Source organism: Epinephelus moara, chromosome 17 (assembly GCF_006386435.1).
Source record: "Epinephelus moara isolate mb chromosome 17, YSFRI_EMoa_1.0, whole genome shotgun sequence".
Taxonomy (NCBI): domain Eukaryota; kingdom Metazoa; phylum Chordata; class Actinopteri; order Perciformes; family Serranidae; genus Epinephelus; species Epinephelus moara.
Window position 1 is genome coordinate 32,418,117 of NC_065522.1, and position 6,052 is coordinate 32,424,168.

General features: G+C 44.2%; 1 pseudogene; it reads right to left on the reverse strand.

The window, feature by feature from the left end:
* Positions 1-1,076: 1,076 nt before the first annotated feature.
* Positions 1,077-5,163, reverse strand: LOC126404352 (Fc receptor-like B; annotated as a pseudogene).
* Between the last annotated feature and the right edge of the window lie 889 nt (positions 5,164-6,052).

Below are 6,052 nucleotides of genomic sequence, written 5' to 3' on the forward strand. Positions count from 1 at the left end.
GCCGTGTGGTTTCTCTCCTGCAGCTGGTCACTTGTGTTAGTTTCTAATGGCAGAGATGAACGTTGTTGATTGTGATGAAGGATATTTCCACCTGTGTGTATTAGTGAGACTGTAGTTGTCATTTCCCTGAAGTTACTGACTGGACTTGACACTTTGTGTCTGTACCTAAAAGGTGCAGCCAATCCCAGCATGCAGTGGGGTGAGACTCAGGGTCCACCTGGACAGGTCCCCTGTCTCTAACAGGACTGCTACTCACAGACACAGTGTGACAGATGACCTGAGACCTGTGACTCTGTAGAGTGGACAGCTGAGCTCACTGATGTTGAGGAGGTGAATGTGAATGATGGAGGAAACATCAGTGTAGGTGGTGATGAACACCAGCAGGTGGAGCTCAAACACTGAAGCAGACTGAACACAGGAGGACTCTGGGATCACATCTGGTCTCTGATGGTGCAGTCACATCAGATGGCATCAGTGTGTGTGTGTGTGTGTGTGTGTGTGTGTTAGGTGGGGGATAAATACTGATCACTAATGTAATGAAAGTCGTTATGGAGTGACATCAATAACAGACAGTTTGCAGTCACCAGTTCAGTATCTGACCAAATGTCTCCCCTTCTGTTCCTGAGATATGACGTTAAAACATGATGATGTCACAGTCAAGCTGACCTTTGACCTTTTGACCTTCATTATGTTATCCTGTTAGACATTTGTGTCAACTTTTGTCATAATTAGTGAATAAATTCCTGAGTTATGGCCAAAAACATGCTTTGTGAGGTCACAGTGACCTTTGACTTCTGAACACCAAATTCTACTGAGTTCATTCCATTGAGTCCAAGTGAGTGTTTGTGCCAAATCTGAAGATATTCCCTGTTAGAGTCATTTCCAGCAAGCCCTTCTAATTTCCTATAATTCTTTGAGTCGCTCTAATGCACCACCTGACCTGGCGTCTCGGGAACCTTTGATTAAAGGCAGCTGCTGTCACCTGTTTGTCTGCAGAGACACAAAGATAGGCAGAGGATGTCTCACTCTGTTCACCACAACCAAACCACAACAAGCACACACACATCAGGCAGAACTACCAAAACAAACACACCAAACTTTATTGCCAATATTCAGAGTGACACAGACGGATGTTTGAATCATCGCACTGATGGAACAGGAAACTCTGTCTCTCCTCTGTTCAGCTCAGAAGTGATGCACCGTGCCGACCGCCGCTATGTCATCACAGTCCTCAGCCAATCTCTGCTCAGCTTGGCTGGATGGTGCCGTTGCCATGGAGACGGGTAGGTCATTTCCTGTCAGAGGAGATAAACAATATTAAAAGAAGAGGCAGTGATAAATAACAACAATCAACATCAGATGATCGTCACAGAGATATGCAATACTGATTAACTAATCGATTGATTGATACCTGTGGGTCGTTGTCGATACAAAGACACCATGATGAAAGTGGAGATGAAGTACGGACAGAACACCACCAGGTAATAGAGCACTGTGAACACAAGGTGGAGGTGGTCTGAGTCAGGGGGCGGGGCTGCAGATGTGGGCGGAGCTACATCAGAGGTCAGGGCTGCAGATGTGGGCGGGGTCAATGTAGGAGGTGGAGCTGTGGTTGGAGGTCTACCTGTAGAGAGAATCCCACCTGGTCAGGTGAATATCTGGATGAATGAACTCCTGAAATCAAAGGTAACCTCCTGACCTGTGACAGTGAGCCAGCTGGGTGGAGACTCTCCATGACCTGTGATGTCACACTTGTAGAGGCCTTCATCAGACCTGGTTACATGGCGGATGGTCATGTGACCTGCAGGCTCAGTCCTGATGAAGGAGCCATCTTTATAGAAAGCAGCTGGGAGGTTGAAGGACGTCTTTGTTTTACAGTGCAGATGACATCATGTCCCTCCATCACAGGGAGGACAGGACTCTGCAGGATCACTGATCCACCTCAACACAGAGACAAACTACAGCATTTCATCCATTTACACACAGCTTCATCAACACTGACTCCACAGTCTGATCTTACCAGTGACACTGATGTTGATGCTCTTACTGGTTGCTCTCTCTCTGGACTCACACCAGTAAACTCCACTGTCCCACGGGACTGTCACACTGATGACACAGGACAAACCAGCTGATCTTCCCCATCCAGCTCCGCACTGAGACATCTTCTGTCTGGTTGTGTTCCTCCTCAGAGTCCATCCAGCAGAGCTGTCGTCCTCCTCACAGCTCAGAGAGATAAACTCATCTTCAAACAGCTGAGAGCTGCTGGGACTCACAGTCAGAGAGGCTGCAGGTAACAGAAGGTGACATGTATCCGTCTTTAGTTAAACTAAATCATCATTAATACAAAATATTTTATAACCACTGACCGCTGCCTCATCAGCTCAGGGTCTTCGCAGCTTAACTGAATTCTCTGGTGACCTTGAAGGAGATCCTGGACTCCTGTTAAATCCACGTAGCATCGAATTTTTATCATAGAGCGAATCACAACGTTCCTTTTCAAGAACTTCCAGGTAAAAAACCCTCGTACATAAAATCACTGATGGAAACACAACACCTTTAACCCGTTAACCCGCAAGATGCAATAAACACAAGAAGTGTGTGCTCTAGAGAAAGGATCAGCACTCAGGTCTCACTGCTCCCCGCACCAACCCAATAACCTCCTTTACCTTACTCACACATGGCTTTCTCAGCCCAAACAGCACTGCCACCTTCAACCAAACCCAGGCTCTGTATATGCGAGCTCTAGGTAGAGACAGTGCCGATACTACCTTTCCTAGCACATTCACCATACTCTATTTCACACGCTACATAGCATAACTACAATATAAGCTAAAGTTACAGGAGATAAATGAACTTACAGGATCAGCAAACACACTCAGCTTGCAGCATGGTCTCAAACAAAATGGATTCAAATAGGCCACTCCCACACTTAAATACTTCCTCTTCCTGGATTTCCTCCTGAGAGGAAGTGGATCTCTCCACCTGATCTTAAGGAGTTATGTACCCTGCTCAGTAGTTCCCCCTGCTGGCCCCCAACTGACATTATTTCTTCTCATCCAAATCCACTGACTAGCTCTGGCTGCGTCATCTGAAACTTCCTTCACTGTCTTCCTCAAACTGCAGCTGATCTTGCTATGAATGCCCTACACCCCACTTCCACTGGACAAATCCTAGTTTTCCATCCTCGCTGCTCAGCTTCTGCTCCTAAGTCTGCATATCTAAGCTTTTTTCTTTCATATGCTTCTTCCACTGAGTCTTCCCAAGGAACTGTCAGCTCAATGAAATAAACTATCCGTTGACTCACGCTTGGTACAAACTATTTCCTGGGGAACAACAAGCTTTCCCCCTAAATCTACTTGCATTTCCCAACAAAATACCGTCCGACTCTGTGGGAGCAGAGCTCAAACATGATCCAAATGAGTCTGCTCTGCGTTTGAAAGAGAGACTGAATAAGTAAGGGATTTAAAAATAAGTAACCACTGGAACATTCTCACTGACCTTCATGCAGCGTTTTACTGTTTACTCACCTGTTTTCCAGCCCATTCATTAGGGGTGTGCCATATCAAAGAGTTTATGACAATACCGAATGAGAAAAAATGAAATAAAGAAAAATTCATATTGTGATTTTTGGCAACATTCTGACTTGTTGACATGATGACGTCATACTGTTGCACACGGCAACAAGAAGCTTGGCTGAAAACGAACTGCTACTGGCTCAGCTTCAGTAGTGTGGAATAAACTGTGGCGTCATGAATGTTTTAATTCTCAGACTCTTTTAGTGACTTAGCGCTCAGAGGGAACTCATTCAGCGGCTCCTCTGGCAGCAGCACAGCGTCTCTCCCTCTCCTTTCTCGCCATGCCACACATGGGAGTCACTGTCGTTAGGTAATTTTGTCAAAAGCCTGTCATGATTTTAGCTTACTCAACAAAAAAATGTTTATGTGAATGTGGGATAGTCCTATCAATGGTGCTGAATGACACAAGTACCAGTAGAAAGGTTGGTTGGTTCCAAAGGTACTGGACTGAAAGGGTTTGGTGGAGACAAGGATTAAACTACAGCGAGTGAGTTCATGGTAATGAAGGAACACGTCACCCAGTGACACAGTGTGGCTCACTGACTACAGCCCAGAGGAGGAGGATATGTTAGGCTGCAGATACACACACTATACGTGTTAGGAGAAACATTCATGTTGCTTTGAGTCTGAACCTGAGATTCACTGATAAGAAAAAAATACTCTCAAAAATTTACAAATCTTAAACTTTAAAGTTTCATTTTCCCAGAAAGTGTCAGTCACGATGTGACAGCAGAAGTTTACTGACCTTGGTTTGTTGTGCAGCTCAGCAGTGAGGTCAGACCTGAAGACAAAGAACACTCAGGTTAGTCTGATGTGTGCGTGTGTGTGTGTGTGTGTGTGTGTGTGTGCACATTTAACATGACATCCGAGAAAATCAAATTATCTTTAAAAAAAAAAAAAAGTCAGTTCATAGGTCAAACTCCAAAAAACACAGGATACTACATTTAATGCATTTTACAAGTGTTTTGACAGCTGTAACTGACATGATGTTCAGTTAGATCACAGTGTTCTTGTCATTACTGGTAAAATGTAGCTCAGACAGATGATACTTACAGAGCAGCAGCAGCAGAGAGGTTCCCTCCATCCTGTCACTTGGTGAAGTGAGATCTACGTGTTGATGAGAGGTGTGATCAGCTCAAAGCCCCCTCCTTCCTCTGTGCCTGTGCTGGCAGTGTTGTGGTTTCCTCTCCAAACACTCTTTCTTTGTTCAGTCCGAATAAAACACATGAATTCATTTTTAGAAAAAGACACTGAACCAAAACATGAAGAGAAAAGAGACAGAAACAAAATCAAAATAACAACAGAAGCCAGAATCTAATATCATTACCTGCAGGATGCGTTTGTGGTTTGGTGCTTTTATAAACTGAGGTTAAACGGCTCTTTTGATCAGACTTTGATTTGAGTTTCACAGTAAGATGACTGATTGTTATCTTTAAACACTGCTTTGATAAATGTTAACATTTGTCAGGCACAGACTCAGTGTCTCTGCAGGTGGCAGCAGGAAGTGAGGAGGTGATGCTGTACCTGCAGGTGTGAAAGCTTCTCTCTGTTTCAGCCACTGAAATGTGTGTGTCAGACACATTAACAACACACACACAGACTTTTAAATAATGGAGGTAGCTGTCCTATTGCACCCACTGGTTTGTGGGTCCTGTTTTGAAGCCTGGAGTTCGGCATTTTATCCGTCACCATCTTGTTTTTCTCGAGCCAGTCGTGACCATATTTGGGGGGGAGGGTGGAGCTGTGGAGGAGCGAGGACACTATCAGCAGACAGTCTGTCACTTACAGCAGCCCGGCCTTCATTATGTGTAACTTTAAACCTTAACTAAATGTAAACAGGTCGGTTATATATAAATTCAGCCCCTGTACAGTTGGACATTTTCACATGGAGGTCTGTGGCAGTGATGTTTAACCATTTTCTAATTCACAGGGACATAAACCTCATCATGTGGCATCTACCCTGACAACCATCTACCTGCAGGAGCGTTCCACAGAAGCAAAGCGTTCCTACAAGCAGCTGCTGCCGCTACAGTCCAGGGCTGTGAGGATGAGCAGCTGCTTCAGTGAACGTCACTGACAGAAGTGTGAGCTAGCTTGGTGCCATGTCAATAACTGCATACTGTAGGAAGACACTGAAGCACTGAAGTCACCAAAGATTTCAACATGTTTGGACCAGTCATCTGAAGTTTGGTGCAAATGTTATCACATGCCCAGTTTATCTCCGCTGAGCTGTACAACTATTCATCTATGGGGTGCCGTTTGTAAAGTGGCTCACGCTGAAAATAACATCAACATTTTGCCACATTTAGCTTCAAACAATGTTTAAAAAAGTGTTGTGAATTATTTAATGTCACCTTTTACCACATTTACAGCAATATTTGTTAACTCAGAAATATATTAAATAGTTAAATCTAAATACTAAATGTGGCACCTAAATGTTGAGTGTTAAATCTAAATATTAAATCTAAATCTAAATC